Source organism: Carlito syrichta, unplaced genomic scaffold (assembly GCF_000164805.1).
Source record: "Carlito syrichta isolate Samal-C Ts95f unplaced genomic scaffold, Tarsius_syrichta-2.0.1 Scaffold303652, whole genome shotgun sequence".
Lineage (NCBI taxonomy): Eukaryota > Metazoa > Chordata > Mammalia > Primates > Tarsiidae > Carlito > Carlito syrichta.
The window spans coordinates 463,994-474,455 of record NW_007247748.1 but is presented as its reverse complement, the minus strand read 5'-3'; positions in this window follow the sequence as shown (position 1 = coordinate 474,455).

The window sequence follows — 10,462 nt, the reverse complement described above, 5'->3', positions numbered from 1 at the left end:
TTTGGGTGACTGGGTGCATTGTCAATGAGTAGAAGTATTTCAAAAGGAATCGATTTTTTCTGAGCAATGTCTCAACAGTGGGAATAAAATATTCAGTAAATTCTGCTACAAACACATGTGCTGTCATCTAGGCTTTGCTGTTCCATTGATAAAGTGAGTATAGATTTAGCGTAATTTATTTTTTCTTTTTTAGTTGGAGTCTCACTCCATCGCCCAGGCTGGAGTGCAGTGGCACTCTCATATCCACCCCAGCATCGACTTGCTGGGCTCTGGCGATCCTTCTGCCTCAACCTTCCAAGTAGCTGGAACTACACGTGCGCACTACCACACCCAGTTAATTTTTTATTCATTGTAGAGATGATGTCTCCCCAAGTTGCCCGGCTGGTCTCTTTAGCATAATTTTTAAGGGCTCTAGGATTTCCAGAATACTAAGGGAGCATTAGCTTTGACTTAAAGTCACCAGCTGCACTAACTCCTAACCGTAGTCAGCCTGTCTTTTGAAGCTTTGAAGCCTGGCATTGACTTCATTCACCTTTCAGGCTATAAAAGTTGTAGATGGCATCTTTTTCCAATATAAGACTTTCATCTATGTTGAAAATCTTGTATAGTGAAGCCACCTTCATCAGTTAGCTACATCTCTGGATAACCTGCTGCAGCCTCTCCATCAGCACTTGCTATTTCACCTGCACTTTTATGTTATAGAGACAGCCTCTCTCCTTCAACCTCATGAACCAGCATCTGCTGGCTTCCAACTTTTCTCCTGCAGCTTCCTCGCCTCTCTCAACCTTCCTAGAGTTGAAAAGAGTTCAGGCCTTGCTCTGGGTTGGTGCTTTGGCTTAAGGGAAGGTTGTGGCAGATTTGATCTTTCTCCATTTAGCCATAAGTCTGTTTTGGTTTCTTATTATGTGTTCACTGGAGTAGCTTTTTTTTCTTTAAAGTCAGTCTCACTGTTGCCCAGGGTGGAGTGCAGTGGCATGCTCATGGCCACTGGAGCCTCAACCTGCTGGGCTCAGGGGATCCTTCTGCCTCAGCTTTCCAAGTAGCTGGAACTACAAGCACACGCCACCACATCTGGCTAATTTTTTGATTTATTGTGGAGATCAGGGCTCACCAAGTTGCCCAGGCTGGTCTTGAACCCCTGGACTCAGGCAATCCTCTCGCCTTGGCCTCCCAAAGTGCTGGGATTGCAGGCTTGAGCTACCACGCCTGGCCTTGCAGAACTTTTTCTTTGCATCCGCACCTTGGCAAGCCTTTGGCACAAGAAGCCCAACTTTCAGCTCCTCAGGGTTTTTGACATGCCTTCCTTACTGAGCTTAATCATTTCTAGCTTTTGATTTACAGGGAGAGATGTGTGATTCTTCTTTTCACTTGAACACTTAGAGTCCATTGTAGGATGATGATGATGATGATGATTATTATTTTGAGTTGGAGTCTCACTCTGTCGCCCAGACTGGAGTGCAGCCTTGACTGCTGGGCTCCGGCAATCCTTCCACCTCAGCCTTCCAGGTAGCTGGAATTACAGGCACACTCTACCACGCCCAGCTGATTTTTGATTTATTGTAGAGATGAGGTCACGCCAAGTTGCCCACGTGGGTCTCAAACCCGCGGGCTCAGGCAATCCACTCACCTCAGCCTCCCAAGGCGCGGGATTACAGGCTGAGCCACCGAGCCCGGCTCATTGTAGGATTATTAATTGACCTCATTTTTTTGAGTTGGAGTCTCACTCCGTTTCCCAGGCGAGTAACACACTCACGGCCACCCCAGCGTCGACCTGCTGGGCTCTGGGCATCCTTCTACCTCTGCCTTCCAAGTAGCTGGAACTGCAGGCGTGCGCTACCATGCCCAGCTAATTTTTGATTTATTATAGGGACGAGGGCTCGCCAAGTTGCCAGGGCTGGTCTCGAACCCACAGGCTCAGGCAATCCACTCGCCTCAGCCTCCCAAAGTACTGGGATTACAGGCTAAACCACCAAGCCAGCATGGCCTCATTTCAATAATGTTTTGTCTCAGGAAATAGGCCCCAGGAGAGGGAGGAAAATGAGGGAACAGCTGTCAGTGGTGCGATCAGAACACACAGTTAAGTTCTCCGTCTTGTATGGGAGTGGTTTGTGGTGCTCCGCAACAATTACAATATTAGCATATAAGATCACTGATCACAGGTCACCATAGAAAATATAATAATGGAAAAAAGTTTGAAATATGAGAACTACCAAAAATGTGACACAGAGATCTGAAGTGAGCACATGCTGTTGAAAAAACTGGCACCGAAAGACTTGCTTGACACCAGAGTGCCACAGGCCTTCAAATTTAAAAAAAATGCAGTAGCTACAAAATGCAATAAAGAACAGTTTGTCTAAAGACAGTGGCCCAAGAAGAGGAGACTAAGTTGATGCCAGTGGAGTGAACTTGGCACTTACTCTCTGCACTTGACCTTTATACCCACTGCCTAATAACACCAGAACAATTTGTTAAATGAAGAAACAATATTATATGAAGGGATTTTCATCTGGAAAGGCCCCCGTGAAGATTAACAACGAGTACATTATCATTATGTGTGTGCTTCTTAAATACCTGTGGTTACAGGGAGTAGAAACCAAAGCAGCTAAGTTGTTTTGCATATCAGAGAAAGAAGGAACTTGAAGCTGGCCACTAAGAAGGGAAGAATCAGGGAGAGACAGGCTTAGCTTTGTGCTGGTGCTACAGGCTACCGAAAACTCCCAGGGCAGGACATTGAGACATGGCAGGACTGACATTTCTAACTGGTACCTCTCCCCCAGGTTTGTTTCTTGTACATCTATAACTCCTCTGTCACCCCACTCACCACATGGCTGTGCTAACACATCTTGGTCACGTTTTTGTTTTCCACTTCCAAATGGTAGCTGCACTTGAGATCTTTGATTAACTCTCAGACAATCCAAGTATTTCAAAAAGTCTGGATTTGGTGTTGATGTTATATATAATATATAATATATAAATATCCCAGGCCTTGGTGTTAGGGTACCGGACAGGGTGAGGGTGGAGAGGCGCAGGGAGGCACAGCACCGCCGAAGCCGGCAAGCTGGAGGTGCCGTGCTGGCAATCCAGAGATCCAAGTAAATTGCAAAGAATTGCAACACACAGAGGTGAGAGAAGAAAAGATTTATTTAAGAAAAGTTCACCCCCCCACAGACAGGGAGTGGGCCTACACTCTAGGTGGGTGTGGCATCGTAGTCCCCCAGAGTCCTGGCTTAAAATCCTTTTCTTGGAGATGTTGCATGTGACTGCCTGTGACTTCCTTATCGACCACCTGTGGATGTCTTGGAGATCCTGTGACACAGAGACCCATTAATGTCTGCCCACATTACCATAGCCCCTAGAGAAGGGCGTGACAATGATTCTAATTCTCCTGCACCTTCCCAAAGGACATTCCTTAGAGCTAGTGGAGGGTGCACCTCCCCTTATCTTCTAGGCATTCCCAGTGGGTAGCTTCAGGGGATCCTTGACTTCCCTGTAGATAGAGCCCATTCTACTGAAAGATTGAGTCCCCACCTGCTCTCCCTCTAAGCGGTCATAACTTTTGTAATGACAAGTTTCATGACTTTTACAATCCTTGCCCAATGCATGATGTCTTAGGCCTTGTAAATTCCCTTTACTCTAGGCAAGCTTGATTGCCGCTATGAGATACCTCTGCTTCCTGGCACCAGGAAGTCTGTTTCTGAAAAGACAAAGTAGACAAAATTACTTTTACCTAAAGTGTGCATTTCTCCAAAAGCATAGCTTCTACCTTCTCATCATTGCGTCAGGGTTTAAGAACAAGATAAAAAATGGCTTCCACTCTCAGTCTGCCCTTTCACTTGGCACTTTTTTGTATCATTTTGGAGACAAGGAACAGATGTGGGGAGATGATCCTATTAGGAATGAATTGGGACCCCAGATGATGTACCTTCCACCCCTCCACCTATGTCACCAAGGTAACCACAACCTCAGGACCTGTGCATCTGGACGAAGCCACTGCCTCTGCTTGCTGGAAGGCAAAGCAGAAAGGCTGTGCCGTCCCTTGCCAAGTCCTGCGGTGTTTGCCGGCCACCATGAACTCCAATCGTGCTGGGACAACTCAGATCAGCAGAACAGCCAGTGCAGACGCACAGACATTGTTAACACACGAAAGGAGAACACATCCATTCTGAACCACTCGGCCTGAGAACAGCCGTCTTATGCCCACAAAAAAACTGTGTTTTCCAATGGACTGTGTGAAAACTGGAATAAGAATTCAATTTAAACCATTCTCCTTGGTCCAGGCTTATCGAAATATATATTCATTTCAGTTGTCCTAAGTGCACATTTTAGAGAATAAAAGCACCCGACTGCCCAACACAGGCTGTTTCTTAGGTGTTGATGTCAAAAAAACAAAAAAAACTGTTATCCTGGATTCACGTAACCAGAACCCTTTGTTTAACCAGAATAGAATGGCCATATTGCACTCTTAGGAGAAAGACAAAAGAAACAGTTATCACAGATCTAGTTAAGGAAAAATCTTCCAGGCTCTGTCCTGGAGTTAGTTGTTCTTATTGTTTTGTTTTGTTTGAGTCGGGGTCTTACTCTGTAGCTCAGGCTGGAGTGCAGTGACATAACACTGTTCACCAGAGTCTTGACTTTCTGGGTTCAAACGATCCTTCCACCTCAGCCTCCCAAATAGCTGGGACTACAGACACATATCACCACGCTTGGCTTATTTTTTGTAAAGACGAGGTCTTGCTATGTTGCCTAGGCTGGTCTCAAACTCCTGGGCTCAAGCAGTCTTCCCGCCTCGGCCTCCCAAAGTACTGAGCACATAGGCATGAACCACTGGGCCCGGCTTGTCCTGGAGTTTGTATGGGAATAGTCTGGGCTTCAGACCTGCATTTTACTGAGTTTGCTCTGTGGAGAGAACTAAAGATTGGACTGTCAAGCATCTCCCAGGAGAACACTGAATTTTTAAAAACAATTTGTGAAAGGACACAACATGGATTCAACGTACTCAACGATCAGCTATTTTAACATTGCCTAAATCTCATGTTTTTCTAGCAGTTCACTTAACTTATTCTCTAATCACCAGCCAAGGACAGAATCCATTTCTCAGAGGTAGTTATTGATAATTGTTTTACACCCCCCAGCTTGTTTTGTACTAACTAGCTTTTCTATTCCAAGTATTTGTCTCCACGCGTAAGACCCAAGTTAACCTAATCATCCTTTCATGACACGGACAGATCCCATCGTCATGGCAGCAGTCATGTGACTAACCCACCCATCTGCCTACTGTCCATCACCTGACATCAGTACCTGTGCTTACCTGTCCCCTGCATGATGATGTGGAGCAGACCACCACCCAACCACCTTAACAACCTGCCCCCATCAAGGAGAATGTTCAAGAAGATTCAACCTCAATCTGCCATTTGCCATTGCTTTGCTAAACTCTGGTGTGTGTGTGTGTGGTTCTTTGAGCCATGGCTGCCATGTTTCCTATCTTTGGCCCCCTCCCCTACCTTGCGGAGAAGCATTCCCTCTATCTCCTCTTTCTTTCTTCTCTCTCTCTAATTTACTTTCTAAATAAACTATATATTCCAATCTAACTTGCAATTCCTTGCATCTTTTTTTTTTTTGAGTTTGAGTCTCACACTGGAGGCTCCAGTGATCCTTCCAACTCCGTCTTCCAAGTAGCCAGAACTAGAGGCACGCGCTACCATGCCTGGCTAATTTTTGATTTATTGTAGAGATGAGGTCTCACCAAGTTGCCCATGTGGGTCTCGAACCCGTGGGCTCAGGCAATCCACTCACCTCAGCCTCCCAAAGTGCTGAGATGACAGGCTGAGTCACTGAGCCCAGTCCACAATTCCTTGCATCTTTCCCGTGGCACCCACACCCCCGGCAGGTCTGACCTAACATTCTAGGGGCTCCCACTGGGAGTGTGACCTAATATTTTGATTATATTCAATATACTCTACTTATTAGACAGGAATGCTTTTAGAAAATTCTTCAAAAACAAGAGCTTTCTCTCATTATTACAGCAATCCTTAGGAACTACTATAAATCCTACTAAGTCCTCAAAGAACATTAACCAGAGTAGCTTATCTACTCTAATTATATTTGCCTGACAGCATCAATTTTTTTTCCTACTCCTCCAAGAAGAAAAAGGGAATGATTTGAGGTCTAAACTATGCAGTTTTCCTCTCTCTTTCCCTTCCCCTTTCTCTCTTTTAAATTTTATAATTACATACCATAAAGTTTACCATTTTAAATATATGTCAGTGTTTTTTAGTATACTCAGACTTATGCAACTATCAGCACAATCAGTTGTATAATTTTTTTAATCTCCAAAGAAAACTCCTTACTCATTAAGTTTATAAACTTCATAAGCAGTTATAAAACAGTTGTCCCCTTCCCACAACTCCTGTCAACAACTAGTCTACTTTTTGAATCCATGGATTTGCTTCTTCCGAACATTTTTTTTTTTTTTTTGAGTTAGAGTCTCACTCTGTTGCCCATGCTGGACTGTGGTACACGCTCATAGCCACCACAGCCTTGACCTGCTGGGCTCAGGCGATCCTTCCACCACAGCCTTCCAAGTAGCTGGAACTACAGGAGTGCTCTACCGCCTGAATGATTTTTTGATTTATTGTAGAGACAAGGTCTCCCCAAGTTGCATGGACTGGTCTTGAAGCCCTGGGCTCAGGTAATCCTCTCACCTCAGGCCTCTCAAAGTGCTGGGATTACAGGCGTAAGCCACGACCCCCAGCCCTTCTGTGCCTGGCTTCTTTCACTTAGCATAATATTTTCAAGGTACATCCATTTGTAGCACATATCAGTACTTCTTCCTTTTTACTACCATTTATGGGGATACCATAATTTGTTTATCCATTCTTGAGTTGATAGACATTTGGGCTCTTTCTACTTTTTAGAGACTCTGAATAATGCTGCTCTGTACCCAGGTTCTGATGTGAACATATACTTTCATTTGTCTCAGATACTATACTGTTCTCCAGAGAACAAAAGCAGGATTCATAGGATATATTTGAGTGGGTATACCCACACATGAACATGTGATTTACCATAAGGAATTGGTGCCTGTGACCCTAGAGACTGAGATGTCCAAGATCTGCAAACGGCAAACTATAGACACAGGAGAGCTGATTTTGTAAGTACAGTTTGGTAGACTTTGAGTAATCCAATTTCCATCTTTTGCAATGTTTCTTAGGGAATAAGCTCTTACTCAAATAATTGTCAAAAGCAGAGATCATGTGTTAACAATAATCACTGAAACACGTTTGGGTCTGAAGGCAGAAGACTGATGAAGACAGACCAGAGAACTTTTCCCTTACTCAGTCTTTTTGTTCTACGCAGGCCTTCTGTGGATCAGAGAAGGCAACCTGCTTCACTCAGTTCGCTGACCCAAATGTTGATCTCATCTGGCAGCATCCTCACAGAAAATAATGTTTAACCAAAAATCTGGGCACCCTGTGACCCAGTCATGTTGATACCTAAACTTCACCATCACAAATACACACCTGAGAGCAGAATTGATGTGTTACATGGTAACTATGATTAACTTTTGGATAACCTGCCAAACTGTGTTCCACAGTGGCTGCATGAGGACTCTGATTTCTCCAATGTCTTGCCATAGCCATCCTGGTGGGAAGTGGTATCTCACCGTGGTTTGGATTTGTTTTTCCCTAGGGACTAATGATGTTGAGCATTTTTTTTTTTAGTTGGAGTCTCACTCTGTCACGCAGGCTGTAGTACAGTGGCACGCTCATGGTCACCCAGTGTTGACCTGCTGGGCTCCGGCAAACCTTCCGCCTCAGCCTTCCAAGTAGCCAGAACTACAGGTGTGTGCTACCACGCCCAGCTAATTTTTGATTTATTGTAGAGATGAGGTCTCGCCAAGTTGCCCGGGCTGGTCTCGAACCCACAGGCTCAAGCAATTCACTGCTTCAGCCTCCCAAAGTGCTGGGATTACAGATTGAGCCACCGAGCCCAGGCAATGTTGAACATTTTTTTATGTGCTTATTAGCCATTTGTATATCTTCTTTGAAGAAATGTCTATTGAGATCCTATGCCAATTTTTAATTTGTTTATCTTTTTAAGTTATGAAGATTATTTTTACATTCTGGGTAATAGACTTATCAAATATATAATTTTCAAATATTTTCTCCTGTGTGGTTTGCCATTTTTTTTTCTTCATAAATATTCTTTGGTGCACAAAAGTTTTAAATCTAAAATAGATCTTCAAGTTGAGTGATATAAGCCCTGCTGCTTCCCTATGGGATTTTGAGTCAAACCTACATTGCTCACTGATACGTTAATGTGAATACATTATTTTGATACTGAGACCATAAGAATAAGTCCCTAGAAATTTACAGAAATTGTCTAGTAGCTTGGGCTTCCCACACTATAGAAATGAGATTTGAGGAACTTTGTTGCAGCTCACAGACCAAGGGGCCTAGCTCTCATTTGGGTTACACCACTATTAAGGAAATATTACATACTATTATTCATTGCAAATATTATTTGCTACTTTGTATTATAGTTAACACATTAGGTTAGCTACATTTGGGATAAGATAGACTTTTGAGACCCAAACTGAGAAGCACATTTAAAGCATTATGCCTATGGGGTGATGCTTTGAGTTCTAAACAACCACATGACAGAACACCAAATCCACTAATAAGTTGAGAAATTCCTTCATATAATTTCATGAGTTATTTCAGTAATTCAACTTGGTAGACTTTGAGTAATCAAATTTCCATCTTTTGCAATATGTATTTCTTAGGGAATAAGCTCTTAAATAATTGTCAAAAGCAGAGATCATGTATGCTAACAATAATCATTGAAACCAGATCTTTTCATTGAAAGAAAATACTTTTGCCAGGCTCGGTGGCTCAGCCTGTAATCTCGCGCCTTTGGGAGGCTGAGGTGAGTGAATTGCCTGAGCCCGCAGGTTCGAGACCCGCCTGAGCAGGCAAGACCTCATCTCTACAATAAAATACAAAAAAATTAGCCAGGCGTGATAGCGTGCAGCTGTAATTTCGGCTACTTGGAAGGCTGAGGCGGAAGGACCACCGGAGCCCAGCAGGTCGAGGCTGCAGTGGCCAGGAGCAGCCACTGCACTCCAGTCTGGGCGACAGTGAGACTCCAATTAAAAAAAAAAAAAAAAAAAAAAGAAAATACTTTTATGCTCTAGTTTCTACTAGACTTTAAAATTTTTTCTGATAAATAGAATAAATTTCTACTTATAAAAGTAATGCATGCTTATTATGAGACATTTAAAAAATATAGTATAAAAGAACATTAAAAACAACATAACTCTCATCCATAATCCTTACAGCCAGTTGTTAGCCTTATGATGTGCCCAAACTTTTAAAAAAGTTTACATTGAGTCCAGTCTGTCTCCCCTACTGCAAAGTCTCATCACAGTGGTCCCTACATCCATCATGATGATCCCGGATACAGTCTGCCTTACTATCTTTATATATATATATTTACAAATGTACAAATGTGTATATGCTTTTTTTTTGAAAGCAGAGTTTATTGAGAGAACAAAAGAGCTCCCACAGTGGGAGGGGACCTGAGGGAGTTGCCCTATATACTTTTATTTTTTTCTGGGTTGGGGTCTCACTTTGTCACCCAGGCTGGAGTGCAGTGACACACTCATGACCACCGCCTCAGCCTTCCAAATAGCTGGAACTACAGGCCCATGCCACTTCACCCTGCCAATTTCTTTTTATTTATTGTAGAGATGAGGTCTCACCAAGTTGCCCAGGCCAATCTCAAACTCGCAGGCTCAGGCAATCCACTGGCCTCAGCCTCTCAAAGTGCTGGGATTACAGGCTGAGTCACCGAGGCTGGCCAGCTTTCTATTAAAACTTCCAGCAGAGGGAACTCTTGGGCTATTTTATCTTTTGATGCGCAAATTATATTTATTTATTTTTATAAAAATCTATGCATATTGGATGTCATTTTTGCAATCCAGAATGGTATATCGATTTATACATATGTTTAGCTCCACTGGGTAATTTCTAACCTAAATGTAATTTTTAAATCTTACTTTCTTCCTTCAGTTTATTTGTTGGTCGTTTGTTTTAGTTTTCTTTGCCCTTGAGATTTTGTGGTTTTTAAAGGCTATTGCTACTTGGTATATTTATGGGAGAAAAAAAATCCTCACTACTGACCAAAAATATAATTGTCCTTTTCCCTTGAGAAAAAGATAAACTGGATAAAATGAAATAAGGAGTGTGGATGAAACATAGTTCATCCGGCAATAATTCAATTTACAACTTTAAACAGATTAAAACTATATTAACATAAACAAAATGACAATGTTTTAAAAGTTTCTTTGAATGAAGACTATTTTCTCTCAATACTCTGAAAATGTTTTTTTCAAGATAATAAGTTACATAAATAGTTTTAACAATATTTTATGTGTTTTTATATATGTATATATAGATCC